We start from the raw sequence: 22,065 nt of genomic DNA on the forward strand, positions 1-22,065 counted from the left end.
GGAGATGGGCTAAAATTAAAAAACACATATAATCCATTGCTACTATAAAAAGCCAGAGATCCAGTTCCAGGGCCGATTAACACAGAGATTAGTGTCTAGACTGCACCTTCAGCCTTGCCGAGCATCTGGCCTCCAGGCGAGGGTTCTTGCTCATTTAGAAGATTAGAAACCAGAGCTCCCGTCTGCTGTCCCCGGCCAGAGAAGCGAGGGCATTCTGCTGTCTTCTGGGTCCCTGCTGGGTTTCTACCTCCCGTTCTCACCACCACAAAGGATCAGAGCATGGAAAGGCAGGATCTCACTGTGTCCCTCGGGCCCCAGAATGGATGAGGAAGCATGATAGATGCAGACTCCCCGCTTCTTTTTAGATAGCTATAGCCCTGATACCTGCGAAGGCTTCTCGGTTCCTGGAGGGTTTCCCTGGGCCTTTTCTCCCTGCAGCAGTTTCCTAGGGCCTCAGCTGCGCACAGACTTTCGGCTGTGTGTGTACTTCAGGCTGTGTGTGTGTCCTTCGCTGGGCAGTACAACACACAAGAAAAGCACAGGTCTAGAAGGAGAGAAGAAACTGTAGGCTGCTCTCACGCTGTGTGATTGTAAGTCTCCAGGACCATTTAGTTGCCTTTTCTGTCCACCTTGTCCTGAGGAGGAAGTCATTCCCAGTAACTTTAAGGGTAACTGTATCCTTGAGCCTTGCAGACAGCTAACCCTTCTCCATTTCAAGCTCTTTACTGTATATCTGCTTCATCGTCTCACCAGACGTTCCAGAAGTTCCCCCACGTGTGTCCGTCCCTCCGTCTGGCACTCCTTTCCAGGTTCTGTCTGTCACCAGACACATCACTGACTAATAATTTGCTCCTCTGTATCCATTTTCTCCCCTGTAATAGCCCTAACCTGGGGGCAGGGTAGATGGCTCAGCATGTAAGAGCATTGTTGCCTAAGCGTAAGAGCCTAAATTTGGATCTCAGCATCATATAGAAAACTGGGCGAGGCTGTTTGAGTGCCTATCACCCCAACACCATGGAGAATGGAGACAGGAGGAGCCTATGTGCTTGCTGGCTGCGGGCCAAGGTCTAGGTTCAGTGAGAGACCTTGTCTCAAAGAAATTAAGGCAGACAGTGACAGAGCAGGATACTCAATGTCACCTTCTGGCCTCCATGTACATGTACACAGGCACCACATCTATCCACATGTATACACATAACATACACACACACACACACACACACACACACACACACACACACACACACACTAGTCCTTACCTCTTCTCTGGTAACCAGAACCATGACAGGTGGTAGGTACCCAAAGGCAGGAATGTCCTTGACCCAGACGTTGCCTTCACAAGGGATGGAGCCCTTTGACTTATCTGCAAATAAAAGTTAGGCACAGGCTCGCAGAGACATAGCAAGAATGAGCTGAAAACATAGTCCAGGAAGCTTTACAATTCAGATCCATAAATGGGTTCGTCTATAGTCACATGTCATTTGAGGATAGGGATCCATTCCAAGAAACGCCTCCATAGCTGACCTCATTATTGTGAAATCTTGGTGCACGCTCACACAAACTGAGCTGTCCCCATCATGAGGCAATATCATTTTTACAGGACCACCATTGCATGTGAAGTCATCATTAAACATCATAGAATGTCACTTGCACAGCATTTCTGTAACGCCTATCAAGTGTTCTAAAGGAGTTTGTAAAAGAAATCTTTTCATTATTTTGTGAATTATCCTCAGGACTGGGGATTGAACTTGGGGCCTTGAGCATACTAAGCAAGTGTTCTACCACTCAGCTGCAGTCTCAATCCAATACAATCTAAAAATTTGTATTACATATTTATTTACTTATTCTTCATGAGTGTGCTTACAAATGGCATGGCACACAGGGGTCCGTCAGAGAATAAAATCAGGTCTCCTGGCTCGGCAGTAGCCTCCTTCTGTTCACTGAGCTATCTTACTGGACTCCAATACAGTGTTTAGTAACCTCTTAATGCTAATTTATTTGTTATTTTTAAGTTGTTGTTTTTCACTGTGCCAGAAGCCTTGAAATGGCAGTGGGCCTTCTTTGACTCCTGAGACCTGAGGTGAATCTCCTCCCTGACTTGCTTCCGCAAACCCTCCCGTCACACCTGTATCTAACTCGACCTCAACTTTTCCGGAACAGTTTCCCCAAGGCATGCAGCAAATGCACGCAAGGCTCCGGACACACCAGTGCTGTCTTCACGACACTTACAGATGCATTTTGGCAACACACCTGGCATCATCCATTGCATTTGAACCCACATTAGTTAACCTAATCTTTCTTACAACCTCACAAAATGGGAAACGGAGACCTGAAGAAGTCATAGTCAACACATGGCAACGTCAGGATCCAAGCTCAGGCAATCTGGCCTCACAGCAAGTGTGCTCTGGGCCGGGCCTTCTAAACCAGTGGTTCACAACCTTCCTAATGCCACAGCCCTTTAATACAGTTCCACATGTTGTGCTGACCCCCAACCATAAAATTATTTTCACTGCTACTTCATAACTGTAATTTTGCTAATGTTAGAAATCATAATGTAAATGTCTGTGTTTTCTGATGGTCCTTAGGGGACCCCTGTGAAAGGAGCATTTGATTCCCCAAAGGGGCTGCGACCCACAGGTTGAGAATCACTGTGAAGCCTTCATTGTGCATCAGAATTACCTGGAGGCTAAATGGCTGAGCTTGTTCAGAGCTTCTAAATCGGCAGGTTCTTCATGTTCTGATGTTAAAACAATAAATCCAAAAAATTAAGTTACTCCGTGAAATTCTTTGATTGGGATTTAACTCCATTAAACAACCATGTTTCAAAAAATGCATGCACCTTTTAAAGGACTCGATAATGATCTAGTTCTTGTTTAGATTTTTTGTGTGTGTGTGTTTGCTTTTTGTTTCTCGCTGAAAAACCACAGCTTCAGGACTGATGATGGGGGGCTGGAGAGGTGGTTCAGCAGTTGGAAGCCCTGGTTGCTCTTCCAGGGACCTGGGTTCAATTCCCAGCACTCACACGGCCGCTCACAACTGTCCATAACTCCTGTTCCAGGGGATCCGACCCCCTCACACAGACATACATGCAGGCAAAACACCAATGTACATAAAATACAAATAAATAAATTTTAAAAAGTCATGAAAAGAATCATTAAAAAAAAATAAAGACTGATGAAGGTCTGGGTTCAAAACCCTCTCTGGCAAGTGGAGCAAGCTAAGTAAATATTTCTCTCTCCAAGTCTGCTTCCTCATTGCCAGGTAAATGCCCACGCACCTGTTTGCAGGCTTGCTGGGTTGGGAGATAGTCCGTGACAGATGCCTATCGCTATGGTCAGCACAAAATCTCCTTTATATGCCGACTCCTTCCTGGCTCTAAGGAATTGTACTGTGTTCAGGAACAGTAACACCTGGCTAACAAGACAGTCCCAACAACAAAACTTGAAGTAAAGGATGATTTCCATAACCCGTGGAGGGTTAGTCAGTTGGTCAGTGCCTCAGAGGAGCGTGCAGAAGGTGACAGCAGCATCCTGAAGTCAAAGAGCAGAAAGGGTGTTTAATTAGGGCCAGAGCCAAGAGGGACAAATCGCCTGGCAGAGCCAAGCACCTGGAAGGAGCCAGAGGCAATAGCTTGGCCCCGAGGTCCTACCTCTCCCCTTACAAAGCTGCCAGATCCAATTCATTGGAGCCAACCGGGTAGTCTGGGTGAGCCACTCCATCAGGGCCAATGTATAGCTGGAGAGAGTGAGCAGAAAGGGGGGTGTGGTTAACAGAGTGGAAAGCCAAGGACAACTAACCAGAAAGCAATGAGGGGGATAAATCTCTGCCAACAACTTTTCACCTCTGGAAGGACTCGTGGCTTTACCACCCTTTCAGATAGTTCATGGAATCTACCTTGGGTTTAATTTTACATGATACATGAAACAGTGTGAACTTCCTGTATGTATTCAAACTGTTTGGCCAGAAGAATCACCTAGCTGGTATGTCTATAGTCTACCAGTCATGGTGCTGGGTTCCAGGCAAGGCCTCAGTAAATAATTGCTGAATGGCACCCTAATTGAGGAAAGAATAGACAAGAATGGGGGACATTTCTACCACTGAGAAATAGTGTAGCTCCCCAGCATTGATTATATTTTAAAACCTTGTCTCTATGTTGTATAATATTAATTTTTAATTGAAACATATTGTCTGTCTCTATAGAGTACACTATGATAATTTGGCCCATGTACATAATAAGTGATTAAATCATGGTAATAAGCCCATCTACTTCTTCAAATATTAGTCATTTTTATGTGTTGGAAATTTGTAACTATTTTGAAATATATCATTTGTGGTTGTACTCAGTAAGTCTCCTAGTGTACTACAGAGTACTAGAATTAATTCTCCCTGTTTAATTGTGTTCTGGTTTTCTCCATCCAGCTTCTTTCCTCCCCTCTCTCTCAAATGCCCTCTACATCTCTGATGACCACTGTTTCACTAGGTTGTTCTACAAGATCAACTTCACAGTTTGCACAAATGAATGTGAGCATATGGCACTGTCTTTGTCTCTCACTTTTTCACTTAACATAATGACCCCCGGTTTTATAGGTTGCTACAAGTGACAGGATTTTGTTCATTCTGTTTTTTGGTTGGAACTATTCTATACATACACTGATGGACATCTAGCTTGATTAAAAATCTTAGCTACTGTAAATAGTGCTTCAAAAAATATGGGAGTGTCAGTATTTCTTTGGCATAATGATTTCACCTTCTTTGGATATATACACAAGTAGTGGGACTTCTGGATGACATGGTAGTTCTGTTTTTAGTTTTTTGAGAATTTTAAGGCAGCATTTTAAGGATTATGTGTTACCCAATGTGTTTTTTTAGCGTGTTTCTTTTCTTGTAGCAAACAATTGAGAGAAAAACATTTTAAAGGACTAAAGATTTATTTTGGATCACAGGTCAGGGATCCCAGTCTATTGCTGGCTGGTACCATTGCCTTTAGTCCCACAGTAATGCAGAAACATCATGGATGAAGAGACAACAGGACAAGGCTGCCTCTCTCACATCATGATGGAAACAGAGAGAGACAGTGACAGAGGAACCAGAGCAAGATGCCCTTCAAAGCCGTATCCCTAGGGACCTGCTGCCTTCAGCTCAGCCCCACTTCCCAAAGTTTCTACCACCTCCACAAGTAGTATCTCCCCTGGGGTCCAAGCTTTAACATGTGAGTCTGTGGCTGACATTTCATATTCTGCCCTGGCCCCAAGGGCACATGAACAACTCATAATGCAAAATGCATTCAGTCCATGTCACAGAACCTCCAAGGTCTCACCATTTCCAGCATCATTCAGAAGACCAATGTGAAAGCCTCTGAGGCTCAAGGCAAACTTCACCACGAGTCCTTAAATATTCAAAGCAGATGGTAAACACACAGCATATAATAAGACATAGCAAATATTCCTGTTCCAAAAGGGAGGAACGGGAGCATAGAAAGGACTGGCGAGACCAAAGCAAAACCAAACCTCAGCAGGCCAAACCCTAAATCCTGCAGCTCTGTGTCCAGCATCCAGACACATGGTGGGATGTGAGCCCCAGAGGTCTTCAGCAGCTCTGTATCTGTGGCTCTGCTATTGCCAGCCACGTGATCCTTCTCATAGACTGGCTCTGCTCGATGTCCATAGCTTTCCTGGGCAAATGCCCCATATTCCTGGCACCTCTAACTTCTTAAAGAGCTCATTATATCTTCAACTTATTCTCGTGGCTTCACACATTGCCCTCACGGAGCTTCTTGCAGAAACTGACCCTGCTGCACACTGATTGGCTTTTCAAGCTTTCCTCTGGAATCTAAGTGGAAGTTGTCACGCCCCCTAACTCTTACCTTCTACTTATCTGAATAATCACTATTGCATGACAACACCAGGATCTACTGGCACCTTGAGCAGTATTGGGACTCTTTGGTCATGGCTTCAGTGGCTGCTGAGTGCATGGAAATACTCCCCTAGAAAACACTGTGCAATCAGGAAATTCTGGAGTAGCTCTCCTCAAGGGTTGCGTCTCTCAAATTTATTCTTTCACACTGTACTGACTGGTTTTGTGCATCAACTTGACACAAGCTAGAGTCTCCAGAGGAAAGAGCCTCAGTTGAGGAAATGTCTCCATGAGATTCAACTTTAAGGCATTTTCTCATTTAGTGATCAATGGGAAAGAGCCTGTCCATGGTGGGTGGTACCACCCCTGGGCTGGTGGTCCTGGCTTCTATAAGGAAGCAATCTGAGCAAGCCAGGGGAAGCAAGCCAGTAAACAGCACCCCTCCATGGCCTCTGCTTCAGCTCCTGCCTCCAGATTCCTGCCCTGTTTGAGTTCCTGTCCTGACATCCTTCAGTGATGAACAGCAATGCTGAAGTGTAAGTAAAATAAACCCTTTCCTCCCCAACTTGCCTTTTGGTCATGGTGTTTTGTCACAGCAATAGAAACCCCAACTAAGAAACCTCCTTTGAGTCTGTTATGGGTGGTGTCTAATCTCTATGTGGCCTTCAATGTATCTTTCTATTGTTTCAATGCTCACTACTTTGTTTTTTTTTTTCTTAATTAAAAACTATTTTATTTAGCACTATGTATATGGGTGTTTTACCTCCATGTATGTCTGTGTATCACGTTTTTTGCCTGGTGCCTAAAGACCACATTTGCACTTGGTGCCTAGAAAGGCCAGATGAGGACATCAGATTGCCTGGAATCCAGGTTACAGGCAGTTGAGAGCCTCCGTGGGCACGCTGGGAATTGATCCTGGAAGAGCAGCCTGTGCTCTTAACGAAGCCATCTTCCCAGCCCTTGGCTTATGTTTAAAGGTGGTAACCTCTTCAGAAGCCAGGCTCTCTACTTGATTTTCTCATCAAAATGCAAGTTTTCTAGGTTTTCGTGCTCTATGGTTTGCTCCCAGGTCTCACTGCAAGCGTGGCTAAAAGCAGCTGGAAACAATCCTATGATGGGGACCTGTCTAGGCATTTCCTTCACCTGGTTAGTTACTAATATCTTCTTTAAATTCTACCTCCTGAAGAGTCTCAGGACATAGACAGAGTGTAGGAAAGTCTTGCCAGATTTTAACACAAATGGCTTTTAGTCTAAATCCTAAAGAACTATTTCCATGTGACACCTCATAGGCACACTCTTTTCTATCCAGATTTGTGCCAGGATTCCTTTCTTCTGAACTCCCACCACAACCACCCATTTATCTCTGCTTGCGTAATATTAAGGCTCCTGTAGCCCTTGTTTCCAAACTTTTCCAAAGTCCTCTCACACACCAGTCCCATGGGCTGCTGAACCATGTCATCAAGAAGCCACGACAGTAATGATCCCACTCCTTGAAGCCAATCTTCTTCATTACTCAGCACGTTTTGTCATTGTAAGAAATATCAGAGAAAACACTATGTTTAAAAAAATGGGGAAAGATGTCGGCTCACGGTTTACTAGACCAGATTATTGTCTGCAGGCTTCCCTGGTTATGTAGATACATCATGAGGAAAGGCTCTGTGGAATAAGATTGTTGACCCCACATTAGGCAGCAAAGGAGAGCAGGCAAGGAGGGATATTTTTCAAAGATCCAGCCTCAGTGGCCCACCTCCTCCAGATAAGCACCAGTTACTCAGTCTACCAGCTTCCAAAATTAGTGCCACCAGCCAACGATTGAGCCTTCAGTATATAATCTATGTAATCGAGCCTGCAGGGAATATTTTATACACTGCATACAGCATCTGTCTCCTCAAGGAGTTTTAGTCTTCAAGAACTTGAGTCTACCCTACCATTCCCTCCTCCTCATTGACTAGCAATTGGGAAACTCAATATCCCTTCCATAATCAGACATCCTACAGAGGCATATCCTTTTATTCTGGAAAATAATCTCCCTGCTCATGATTCCATTCATTGACTGAGACTTATTTTTTGAAGTCCATTAGGGTTAGAGTTATAGCTCCCTAAAATTCACACATTAAAACCCAGTCCCCTAGCACCTTACAGTGTGACCTTATTTGGCAAAAGAGCTATTGTAGATGTAATTAGTTAAGCTAACAACACACTTGAGTAGGGTAGGGTCCCAATTCACACACTTGAGTTGGGTAGGGTCCCAATTCGGCATGTCTGTTATCTTTATAAAAAGGAAAAAATATGAATGAAATGATTTACTGATAAATCCACAAGCCAACAAGCTACCAGGGACCTGAAGGCATGTCTAGAATAGATCCTTCCCTCAGAGTCCTCAGAAGAAGCCATTCTCAACATACCTTGATCTCCAAGTTCTTGCCCTTAAGACTTATGAGACAATATACTCCTGTTGCAGAGGCCACTAACTTTATGGTACTCTATTGAGGTAGCCCTAAGAAACTCACACAGGTTATTAAAAATAACAGTGACAGATGCTCATACATCCTAAGTTCTCATGCTGTACCGAGGAGGGCACACTTCTTGAGTAGGATGTGGTACTATTTTTATCCTCATTCTCTCTATGTTGTAGAGAGAGTAATGGGCCTATATAGATGTCCACATCCTGATCTTTGCAACTTGTAGATATGTGAGATTAGAGGAAAGGGGGAGTCAAGTTTGTAGTTGGAATTAGGGTTGCCAATCATCTTGAAACATAGCAACAATCCAAGATATTCTAAATATCACAATGGAATTGTGAGAAACATTTCTGGAGAATGGAAATGCTGGCCATAGGCATATGAGCCTTGTCCAGTTTTGATGGCTTTGAAGATGGGTTAATGGGATGATTAGCCAAAGAATGCAATCTGCCTAAAGAAGGTGGAGAAGATAAGGAAATGGATTCTTTCTAGAGGCCCCAGGAAGAACACGGCCCCACTAACTTCTTCTTGGTTGATCCCAGGGAGACCTACTTTAGAGTTTAGCCTTTGGAACTGAAAGACAACACATTTATGCTGCTTTTAGTCACTAAATGTATGGTAATTTGATACATTAATAATAGTAAATGAATACACCCCACTTTGTGATAAGAGAGCTGAGATTTAGAGAGTTTATATGACTTGTCCAATTAGTAAATGACGAAACCAAAATTGGAAGTCAGGTCCCTAAAACACAGCCCCTCTGTTTCTATCTACCACGATAATTTGCAAAATCAAATTCTAATCCCTTTCCACGTGACAGCAGTTCAATCACACACCAGGTCTGTCTTTAGAGTTCTCGAAAAAGTAATTTCTTAAACTAGACCTCAGATGACAGTTTCCAGTCTCCTCACTTCCTGCAAAATATGGCACCCAAGTTGAACACAGTGCCAGTATGGCTCTGATATCATGTTGGGGGACTTCCATCAGTCTTTTGCCAAAGTCAGAATTATAGTTCAAAACTGAAACATCACTTTTGAGTTAAAAAAAATGAAGTGATAGTTTTCTTCTATTGGCAAATTGGCTGTGAACTTAATGTTCGTACAAAATGAGTCATTTGAGTTGGAACACTAATTTATTTGAGCAGCCTGGTCGACGTCACTATGAGAAAAGTGCCATTGCTTTGTCCCAACATAGACCATCTCTAAAGGATCTCAGTGTTTGGCTGGAGCTCTGACAGCTCAGGCTCCTTCCTGCCTCCACTCCCTGCCTCCCAGGTCTGAAGGAAGTGTGGAATGATGAAGACTTACTTGGCTACCCTTGCTCATCCAGAGACAGAAGCAGTTATTGGAGACAGTTTTTATGGGGATGAGTACCTCGAATTGGAGGCAAGACCAGTGTAATAAAAACTGGGTAAAAACCTTGATTTGGGTGTAAAATTTCGGGTGTAAAATAAGCCCCATGGACAGGAAAAATGGCTAGTACTCAGCACACATGAGTCAGATGTTACATTTATTGAATTATTCATTAAACATAACCATTATTAAAAACTAACCCTTATAAGCCTACAGCTTAAATTACATTGAAGATACTGGTAAATCAAAACTCGAACTCATCACTTCCTAATAAACTTGTTATTACCCCTACTCATGAGGTTCTGTTTGTTCTATATGGCTGAAATATTATGGGATGCCATTACTGTACATCTCTTTCCAACTCCAAGCTCAGGGTCATCACACTGATAGATTTTAGTCAGCAACACTGGGAATATTTATACCAAGAGATCAGCAAGTGCTCTAAATGAGGGCATTCTTCCTATTCCTTGGCTGGTTTTCAAACAATTCCCAGCACACCACTTCCCGGCAGAAAGCCTTCCTACCCTCGCCCCCGGACACACGCAAACTCGGCACCCCACTTCCCCCAATGAGAAATTATGTCACCAGTCTTCATTTCATCCATTAACCCTCAAGCTCAAAGCAAACATTTCTGGAGATCTTCTTTTAACATCCTTTCGTGGGGCTTGGAAGACTGTATTCACACATTTATAGCTCATCTGTTCCCTCTTCATCTCAGAGCGGCTTTGAATTCTATAATAACACTGGGTTAGCATTTGGGGTATGCTGTCTCAGAAAGTAGAATTTTAGAAACTAATGGGAATATGGCGATGCTTTTTGGTGTGTCTTGGCCTCTGATGTGTGGAATATGACAAACCCCCTGGGACAGCCCTCTTCCTAAATTATCTTTTTGTGTTCATGATACTCGAATCTGTTAATTAAAGATATACTGGGGTTTCTCTTAACCTCCCAATGTCATTAACTTCATAACTTAATCAAAACTCTCAGGATTAACGCCGACCCCATTTAAAATATTTTTGAGAAGTGGTAGGTTTGTTTAGGTAAAACAGTAGAGAGAGAAATTTGTTTAATTATTAATAATTACATAGTTCTTATTTTCTTCTGTTGGGATCAACTGTCGGGGGTACTAGGGTGCTAGTAGTAAAGCGCATGTCAAAGATGGGGGACACAGAGTTCAATCCCTCCAACTAAGAAAAACTCAGATGGTACTGACCAGTGAGTCTCCAGAGTTCATCAGCCTCAAGAAAGAGCCCAAGGCCGGTAAAGAGTCCCTTGGCTCAGCATGGGAGGAGGGGACTGGACCTACCTGGACTGAGTCCACCAGGTTGATCTCAGTCTGTGGGGAAGGCTTTGCCCTGGAGGAGATTGGAATGGGGGGTGGGCTGGGGGGAAGGTGAGGGGGGCGGGAGGGGGGAGAACAAGGGAATCTGTGGCTGATATGTAGAACTGAATTGTATTGCAAAATAAAAATTAAAAAAAAAAAAAAAAAAAAAAGAGGAATTCTTCAGCTTGACGGCGGGAATGGAGGTGGGAAGCCAGGGGAGCAGCTGGGTAGATGGCTCAGTTGGTGAAGGGCCTACTGTGCAGCCATGAAGACCTGTGTTCATATCCCATGTGGAAAAGCTGGGCACCATGACTCGCTTCTATAACCCCCGACACTGGGATGAGGAGTGGGCACGGGCAGATTCCTGGAACTCATCAGCCAGCTAGCCGAGCCAAATTGACGATCTCCAGGGTTAATGAGAGACCCTGCATCAAAAAAGACAGTGGGAAGCAACGGGGGGAGATACCTCGTGGCTACCTCTGGTCTCTACATTCGCAACCACACATGTACACACACACACATACACACACACACACACACACACACAGGCTAGGGGAAAGGGAGGAAGAACAGAGGTTTCCTGTGAAACATGGAGCCAAGAAGCCTGTGAATCTGAACTTGAAATTCAGGTTTGTAGGAAGACAGGCATTTAATACTGCTAACTTTCACTGCATGCCTGTATTGTGCCAGGAACTATGTTAAGCACTAAGTGTTTTGCATATATTATCTTTTCATACATTATCTCACCAATTATCCTAGCTAAATGGGCCAGATGAGTGATTCGCATTCTCAAAGTATTCCACATACTTCCAAGAAAGAGATTTAGACAATCTGGTAAATAATCACATAAGATCTTTTTAAAAAAATCCAGTTTTGCTTTATGACTTCTATAGATTTTTTTTGAGACAGTCTCACTCTGTCACACAGGCTGGCCTCCAGCTCTCAGCTTTCCTGCCTCAGCCTCCAAGTCTTAGGATTATAGGCTGTGACTACCATACTCAGCCTTAACCAACTCCTCTTGCTAAAGATCAGAGGAAAAGCTATCAGACAATCAAAATGGAGTTTATTAATTGTGACACTGAAGAAGACATCCTTGACCAAGTCTGCTTGTACCTTCAAAACAGAAGTTAGGGAAGGGTATTCATGGGAACTGAAACATAAGACATGTGGTTTAAGGCAAAGAACTTGTAGGAACTGAGCAAAATTCATGATATCATGGTATAAGAATTGGTGAAGCTATGAAGGAAGGGTCATAAGGTCTTTTTTTTTTTTTTTTTGAGAAAGCAAAAGTGAAACCAAGCATGGCACAGATTTATAAGTGGAAAATGCAACCCCATGATGAAACAGTGTTAGGGCTCATTATCACAGAGAATTAAAGGATGGCCAATTTGCTTACGACATTGTGTTTCTCTGTCCATTGGGTTTCTTGACCTCGAAGCGGAAGTCCCATGAGGACAGGTCTATGTGATTATGAGGCTTTCTGATTTGCCATTGGGCTTTCAACTATTGATTTGTGTCCTTTACCTACTGTCATTTAGAAGTCCTTGCAAAAATTGGATCGGGACTGTGACAACATGACTCTTGACGGATGAAGCCATGACCCTTCTATTCAAGGGGATCAGCGTATACCACCCCAAAAGATGTCAGTTATTTTGAGCTCAATACAACCAAAGAACAACATACAGACTCTCTATTATCTCTCAAACCAAAGAAGCCCATAACTTACCAATCCCAAGAGCTTAGCCCTTTGTCTTCCCCTCTTCTCATTTCCTGATTGTGCTATTGGTTAAAATGGTATCGAAGTTCTGATGTTCAGTGGCTCTTTTGCATCTTTGCTTTTCTTACATAGCTCCTTTTTTTTTTTTTTTAAAGTGGAGACCTCTGTATGTATATATACCGCTTCTCTTGTTAACATTACTCTTGTCAATTTAATATGCAGGGCTTAGCTATGACTGAAGGGGGTACAGAATTGTTTCTCTTCCCCTACATTAAGTCTGTACAATTAGTCCACACAAGATCTAGTATGTCACGGATATCTTCAATTAGGGATTAATTTTGACAAAAGCACCAGTTGTTTCCAAACTAACCATAGACTGGGTATGAGTGGAGGGGATCCTCACAGGGTTTTCAAGAAACTGCATTGAGCAATATTGAATCTAATGCGATTGTCTGCCCAGCTGATCTCTCCCGATCTGGTTAGCAGATAGTATCAGGCAGGACGGACGAATGTTTCTGGTTATGAGACAAAGATGAGAGATGTGGGTTGGGATAGAAGGAGTGCTTCAGGGTTATTAGTGCTGTCCATCACCTGAGTAGTTTGTTACCCTGGAGGGAGAGGTAACAAAATAGCGCTACTGTGACACTCAATAACAAAAGACATTCACAAGGATGCCCTACAGTATTAAGAGAATTCTTACCCTGTGAACTTAAGGATGTTAGATCTCAGACTCAGGACAAATGGCTGAGATGCCTATTTAACATATCAAAGCAGACCTGGCTGCTAGATTCTCCTGCCATCCCTTGGTTGGTCCTTACCTGTTACAGGGTATGGCTGGAATACCCCACCCTACCCTAAACTTCTGCAGCCCAGGAACTGGGCTGCCCTTCCCTTTTAATCTGGGAATGTTCTTGCTACACCAGTCCTTTTTCACCTTCTGGTCTACCCTTTGCTCTCTTGGCCAGTCTCTTGGCCCAGGATGCCCCTCTTGGTCGACGGCTTCTCTCTTGCTCTCCCTACCCCTCTCTTCTCACACGCCCCGCTCAGTCTGGACTCTCCTAGATGTCTCTGCTCTCTCTCTCTTTTTTTTTTTTTTTATCTACAATTAACTTTCTCTTTCATCATACCCAGGAGCAGTCATGCCTTTTCCTTTTTTATTTCTTTCTATTTTTTATTTATTTATTTTTTCATTCAAAAGTGCCTGTCAGAAGCACCTCTGTTGTTCACTCACTTCGGATACATACATTTCTTTTCCCTTCAGTTTGTAACAAGCATGATACTTTCCCTAGTACCTCTCCCGGCTACATTCTTTACAGGCTCCTTGATCAAGGTTTCTTTCCTTGGAGGCTTCTGGCAGTTCAGTCTGTAAAAGCGTTAGTTTATTCTGAGGGCGCTTTCAGAAATTGCTGTGAGGTGTTAAAGATCCAGCAACAGGGCTATTTCCAACCCTAATTTCAACCTCCGCTTACGTGTTAGATTTCTTATTTCTGGCTGCGGGCTGTTCACGGGAAGCGAAGCGAGAGCAGGGGTCACACACGCTCCAGCTCGGCTCCCAGAAGCTCCCTAGAGGTAGAGAAGCCCTTTCTCCAAGTCTCCAGCGGCACCTCTTGTCAATCTCTTTATGTCGATCAAGAGGACCACAGCTGGGGTGGCCTGCCTTTTGCTCTAAGATGTCTGTCAAATGAACGGCTGACTCCTTACCAAAAGTCCCACCCCCACCCCCACCCCCGAGCTCTTCGGCACAACCTGATCTTGTGTTTATTCCACTGTAATCCAGCGCATCAACGCATTGATTGGACGATTTAAGGTAATTTAGAATTATAGCTAAGCTCCTTCCTGATTGAAGTTGAAAAAGACAAGAAATGTAGGGTGTTGTTTTAAATTGCCAGATTCTGGGGTAATTTGGTGGTGAACACAGAGACTTTTTTTTTTTTTTTTTTTTTTTTTGGCTGTTCCTTGTTTCAACAAGTGCTATACATTAAATACAAAATATTTGTTAATTTTTATTACAAGTTTTTTTTTATTTTTTCTTCTCTCTCTCTCTCTCTCTCTCTCTCTCTCTCTCTCTCTCTCTCTCTCCTCTCTTTCTCTCTCTCTCTCTCTCTCTCTCTGAGACAAGGTTTTTCTGTATAACCCTGGCTATCCTGGAACTAGCTCTGTAGACCAGGCTGGCCTCAAACTCAAAGAGATCCACCTGCTTCTGCCTCCCAAGTGCTGGGATTAAAGGCATGTGCGCCACCACAGCCAGCTACAACTTTTCATTTAAAGGCTGGCTGACATCAGTATCTATTTGTGATTCACTGATTTACATTTCTAGGGTTAGCTTTGTCCCAGACTCTGTGCTAAGAGACTAGCTTTCTAAATTCTGAAGAATGTACTTGACAAAGAACTCTCAGATAAACAAAGAACATATTGGCAGTTAGCTGGGAGTTACTTCTTTTTATTTTAATTATGCATCAGAAGGGCAGTGAGATACATTTCTTGTCTCGAAAGATGAGGTGAGGTGGTAAGGAAGAATCAGTGAGTTAACAGTCATATAGCATATGATAAATTCTCAAAATAATAGAGATGTACACAAATTTGCATGGCATCTAGGAGGAGCAAGTGGTTAATTCTTGATAGCAGGAGTAATGAAAGAGGCATGGCTTGAAGGTAGAATTAAATTTCTCAAGTTGGAGAAGAACATAGGAAGCAACATGTATGAAGGACATAATGAGCCTAGAGAGTCATCATTCATTCATTCATCATCCATCCATTCATCCATCCATTCATAAATACAGAATGATTGAGAAGAAAATCTGCCAACACTGTCCTACTTTCATGAATTCTACAATCAACTGGGTGAGGTAAAACAAAACGGACAAATAAGTGAGTAAAAACAAACATCAATAGATACTAGAAAGAAAGAACGCAGAGCAAAGGAAAGCTGGATGGTAAGTCCACTTGTGGGGGTGGTTACAAAATGCTTCTGGGAGGAGTCAATGTTTTAGCTATAAGTGAGAGATGAGAAGAATCAGATATGCAAATAGAATGAGAAATCAGGTCCAAAATCAGGACCACAGGCCCTGAGAAATCAGAGTGTACTTGTACTCTAGGGCATACGGTACGAATGTTGAGATATCAAGAAAAGGTTGTAACATGCTCTGATGTATTTCAGGACAAGTTATCCAAGGCAGATGATTATCCCTCAGTTTACCTAATAATGTTTGTCATACTTTTTTTTTCTGTCAATGTCTGTTTAAAAACTAGAAACAGAGACCTAAGCATGTATCAGAGATGTTGCTGTATAGGAAGGTCTTGGAGTAAGTAAAGACCAGAGAAAACAGCAGCAATAGGGTAAAAGCAAGAAATAGTAGACTGGAAATCACAGATGAGATTATAGCTAAAGCCAGGGAATGGATGAGACCAGAGAAAGACCGGAGAGACAATATGCATTTAATATCAATTGGCTAATAGTCTCTGTATCTATTGCTAGGCACCCTGCAGTAGGTTGGCAAGTGTTTGTATGGCTATACTCTACAGCTCACTGTGACAAGGACATGTTAGTCTGTCCAGAAAGACTTCCTCAAGAACGTATCAACATCATCCCAATCATAGACTTGATTCTCACTTTCTCATGGTCCATCTGGCCTAGACTTCCTCACACTGTCTGTCATGTCACTCAAGTATTATTTCAGCCATAGATCTTATTAGTGGCATAATTGTGTGTGTGTGTGTGTGTGTGTGTGTGTGTCTTACTTTTCTCATTTCTGTGACACCAAAAAAATACTTGACAAAAGCAACTGGAGGAAGGTGGGCTTATTTTGGCTCACAGTTCTAGGGAACACAGTCCACTGTGGTGGAGAAGGCATAAAGACAGGCACTTGGGGCTGGTGGTCACATTGAAGCAATGGTCAGGAAGTAGGGGGAGATGAATGCTGGTGCTCAGCTCACTTTATCTTTTTTATTCAGTCTGAGACCCTGGCTCCCAGAACGGTACTGCCCACATTTAAGATCAGTCTTCCCACCTCAATCAACCTAATCTAGAAATTCTTTCACAGATACACTCAGAGATTTCTCTCCTAGATGATTGTAGATCCTGTGAAGTTGACTGTCAACATTAACCACCACAGTGTGTAATCGCTACAGGACATCTGCTTGGGTGCATCAGGCTATAAGATTGTAAATAAGCTCAGCTCCCCATGCCAGTCTGAATTCTACCAGGAGTCTTGTTCTTGCTGATGTATATAAAGTACAAAGTATTTCACACAGGGGCGGCTTCCCCGCTAGCCATCCTAAGCTTAGAGCAGAATCGAGTCTAGCAACTGCCACTCACTAAATGGAACAAGTGTCCATAGGTGACTCATGTCCTGTGCAGTGACTCATAGACTGTGTAGAACTGGACAAAGTGGAAACTGCATTTGGCTTCAGATGTGGAGAATTGTGTGTCGTGCCCTCGGCAGTGACTTTGAAACACGGGAAACTTTTACTTGCTATGAGCAGGAAGTGGCATTTAATTAGGCACAGTCTGACATCAATGTGCATCCTCCTTGCTTTGAGTTTATCTCATTAAATCTCACTGCCTCTCAATGACCACAAACGCTAGAACTCTTGGAGGTTATTATATTTCTGACCTTCAATTATCACTGACTTTTACAAGATGAAATGTATTTCTCTCAAACTTCAAACATCTCCAGTTCCTTCATAGACTAAGGGTAGTCTTGTTTGAATTTATCATCTCTTCTAAATGCGGTTTGGAAGTTTAGAACCTAATTGGATCTTTTCTAACTACCATGTGGTGCTTGGGTAATGGCATTCATCAAGTACATTAGCTGTGGTTTTGGAGACAGAGGAAAAACCCTTTGTAAGCATTATCCTGGGTCAGAGACTTGCTAATGAGACACCAATATTGTTTTATATATTCCAAACATTTTGGACTTATGTAGAAACGTTGCCTCTTTTAGGGGATGCATTAGTCATGCAAAAGTACCTCAGTCATTTGCAGTGTTCTATGAAGAATGGACAAAGTGGATGGGGCTCTCTGGATTCCATGTCTAGAAAAAGAAAGAATCCCAATAATTGCTCTTCTTTGAAGAGATGACTTACCTCTTAATAATTCTGGAAATTTCTAAGTGTGGTGAGGCAGAACTTTTCAATAACATCAATGTGTTGAACAAAGTAAGGGATTTAGGAGTATTTGTTCTTTTAAAAATAGATATCAGAGGTGAATTTTTTAAAAGTTAGAGTTCTAGAAATAAAACTAGCTAATGATAGAACTTCAAAAAAGGACAAAACTCAGTACTGGTCTTTTACATTGGTAGGGACTAAGAAAGGAGAATCAAAGGACCAAAGCACAGGATTTTGTGACCAAAAAAAAAAATCTGTTTTGAGACCATTTTTTCATTTTTATTGAAATCATGCTGTACCACCACCCACCATGAACAGCAGCCATCATCACCATGATGGTTAGCATTCATCCATAAGGCTATGCACTGAGTCTTACACTCTCCTTTACTCCTCACTAATGACCCACTGTCAGTACCTCAGCATCAGCACCATTTCATAATTGAGGCATCTGTCGACACAGACTAACTTGCCCAGGACCACACACCAGCGACAGGGAGAAACCAAACGCCAAGTCCAGAATCCCCTCTTCTGTTTCCCCTCTCAGAGAATGACTCCCAAGAAGTGACATCTGTAGTGGTATTGTGTTCCCCAAAATATTGTGTACCCTAATAAATTTATCTGGGGTCAGGGAACAGACAGCCACTAGATACAGAGGCTAGAAAAATGGTGGCAGACACACCTTTAATCCTAGCCTTCCAGAGGGAGAAATCCATCTGGATCTCTGTGAGTTCAAGGCCACTTTGAAAACAGCCAGGCATGGTGACACACGCCTTTAATCCCAGGGAGTAAGTCTTTAATCTCAGGGAGTGATGGTAGAAGGCAGAAAGATATATAAGGTGTAAGGAGTAGGAACTAGAAGCATTTGGCCTGGTTAAGCATTTGGCTGGTTAAGCATTCAGCTGAGACCCATTCTGGATGAGGACTCAGAGGCTTCCAGTCTGAAGAAACAAGACCAGCTGAGGATCCGGCGAGGGGAGGTTAGCTGTGGCTTGTTCTGTCTCTCTGACCATCCAGCATTTCACCCCAATAACTGGCCCCAGGTTTGATTTTTATTAATAAGAACTTTTAAAATTCGTGCTACAGACATCTGTTCTAATAAGCAACTGGACCCGTGCTCTTTTCTGAAGTGGCACCCTTCTTATTTCCTACACGATTATAAATCTCCATGTCCTAAAGCTGGGTGTGCCAGTAGATGTCTGTAACCCTAGCACCCGGGAGGTGGAGGCAGGAGCATCACAAATTAGAAGCCAGCCTCAGCTACATAGCAATTATGAGGATAGCCTGAGCTACGCAAGATATCTAACGTCAAAACAAAATTTAAAAACAACACCAAACAAACGTACAAACAAAACCAATGCATTTCCCGGCATCCTAGAATACATGTTTGAGTTACATCGCTGAATATTATCTATCATTTCCCTGAATATTTCATGATTTCCATTTTTCCTCTTCAGATGAATGAAATTCCACTGTGTGAACGCACTGTATTTTAATTATGCACTCATCTGTCGATGGTCATCTAGGTTAGTTCCATAAGCGGCAGGTTATAGAGGACTCTGGATATAGACATTCTTATTTCTTTAAAAAATGCCCTATAGATCATATATGTCCTTTACATATCTCCAACTCTGCTGGCTGTCCCTAACACCATCCTGCCTGAGGAAACCCCACTCCTTACAAGTATCTTACTGTGGCAGAAGAATAGTTTCTCTTTCTCCCCCCCCCCCCCCCCCGCTCCATCCTCTTGTTTTTTTTTTTTTTAAGAAAATACTAATTAAATCAATTCTAATCATTAGATTAACTCAAGCAAGGTAGTTTAATTAACTTTCATTTTAGGAAAATGAAATAATGGAAAGAACCTCTGATGGCCAAATCCTATCCAAACCCCAGCAGGCACTATGAAAAACAGTGCAAGAGAGAAAAATTAAAATAAACATGAAGACAGCTGCAGGGGGCATGGCTTTTGTAGAGTCTCTGCCTACGCCTCAAGTTCAACTGCTTCTGTATTCCAACAGCACAAGATGCGATTACTCTTCAGTCTTGCTCAAACCCCTCATTCAGTATCATTGATCAGACGGTGGGAGTCAGAGGGTGTTGCGTTCCTTCCGAAACTCATTTTTTCAAAGTGGCTGCCGTGAAACCGAAGAACAGAGAGAGCCGCAGGCCACATACAGCGACCGCTGGCTGAAGAAGAATTAACAATTGAGAGTAGTTACTTTCAAACGCAACGAATAAAAGGATATGGATTTATAATCTCTTCTTTTTAAATATTTATTATTTGTTTAGTGGGGGGGACATGCACGTGCTACTGTGTGTGTGTGTGTGTGTGTGTGTGTGTGTGTGTGTGTAGGAGGGTGGGCAACGTATGGTAGTAGATGCTCTTGTTGCCCCGTGCGGCCCTAAGGAAGAAACTCAGACAGTCAGGCTTGCCAGCCAGTGCCTTAACCTACTGAACCACCTCCAGCTCTTTACTATGGTTTTAATGAAATTATGTCTTCATGCTGTGATCAGCTTTGAATGCCACTGCCACTACCCAAGATGGGATAAGGTGTTGACAATGACACACACATTTACACATTCACACCAAGAGTATGAAAAGCTTTAATATGTATAATATTAAATATATATATATATATATATATATATATATATTTACTTTCCAGGCATAGAGCAGGCTCCCAAGTAGGTCCAGGAATGGTTTCACTGGCTTAGCTTTTACTGTACATGAGGTTGGGCTTGGGTGAGAATTGTTACAGGCAGGCTAAGGGTATATGTCATTTCAGCTTCCTATGGGGGCCAATGGAAGAGCCACCGGCCTTCCCACAGCTTGTAACACAAATACGTAGTTGAGGGTAAAGTGAGGCTTAGAGGCATTTAGTGACTGCGCATCAGGAGTTGAGTTTGAGTTATTACAGTGAGATGAACTATATGCCTGGCCTAGAAAAGCCCCCTTAATTCCTAAGGCAAACTATTTTGTAGATCTGTACCAGAAGACAGGTGGCAGATAACCTGAATGCCCCCCGAAATTTTCAGAGTTGCATGGAATATGTTGGCAAGGATTTCCAAGGGTGCAAAATAGGGGTAAGAGAAACAACAGACTAGGGCATGTGTTGCAGAGAGCTCAGTGATGTAACCAGGAAGACCTTGCTTCCTGCCATGCCTGTTCCGCAGGTTCATCTGTCCATCTTTTGCTCACTTTTCCTTTAGTATTAATTCCCCTCTTTCTTTGTGTTGGTAATAGAAACTCCCCCACCCCCTGGAGTACTGTAGGGTTTGTGTCTATCTTCAGACAACAGGCTCAAGCGTTCCTGGAGGCTGTGCAGTAAATACCTGGAGACAGCATGACGGGGACAAGTGATGGAGAATGGCTGTATTCCGTAAGGGCAATAGCTTTCTCCCAACATCGTTTCTTTTCCAGGCCGGAAGATACACACGCTTCTTTGAGACAGCATCGACCCTAAGAAGCACAGGTAGACAGTCTCAAACAGCTTGCCTACCCACTCTCTACTTATCAACCACTACTTCTGGATCGCCATGGAGGAAATAAACTTGCATCTTACATAAACCATCCTATTTGGGGGGTTGTGTTACAGCAGCTCACCCTTTTTCCAACTTATGCAAGCAAATATTAAGGACTCAAGCTTATCTTTTATGAACCCCCCTCTCCAGGCTGAACCTTTGGGTTTTACTTTTAACAAGTAGAAATAAGAAACCTCACATTGAACTGGCTGTAAACAAGACCTAAAAACTACATGTGACTTTCACAGATTCAGTGTGCTTATCCTCTATTCCAAAAACCAACCGACAGCATACAGTTGTGTGTATATTCTTCGGGCCTAAGTGGATGCATCTAGTTAATCTAAATCACGAGTATCAAATTGACAAATGAAAACTCAGGATGATTAACATGTTGTTTCCTTTTATTCCAACACAGACATATGTCCATGGGCTCTGAAGGTTTGTGTGTTCTCTGTAATCAGTTAATCATAGATAATTGGATGAGGATAAAACAGACTTCATCTCCCTCCGTGTGATGCCAAGACGATGATTTTTCTCTGATTCCTGGTTTCGTGTTACCCGGTGCTTCAGAATAGTTCTGTGTTGCTAAGACAACAGGGATACTGCAACAGAAAACTGGGATGGAAGTCAAGGCACGGAAGCAGCCTCAAAGGATGTCATAAATAGTGTAAGCCGGGCCTTATTCACAGTGAAACCTGGAACACCTGAATTAGAAAAAAAAAAAAAATGACT

Source organism: Peromyscus eremicus, chromosome 18 (assembly GCF_949786415.1).
Source record: "Peromyscus eremicus chromosome 18, PerEre_H2_v1, whole genome shotgun sequence".
NCBI lineage: Eukaryota > Metazoa > Chordata > Mammalia > Rodentia > Cricetidae > Peromyscus > Peromyscus eremicus.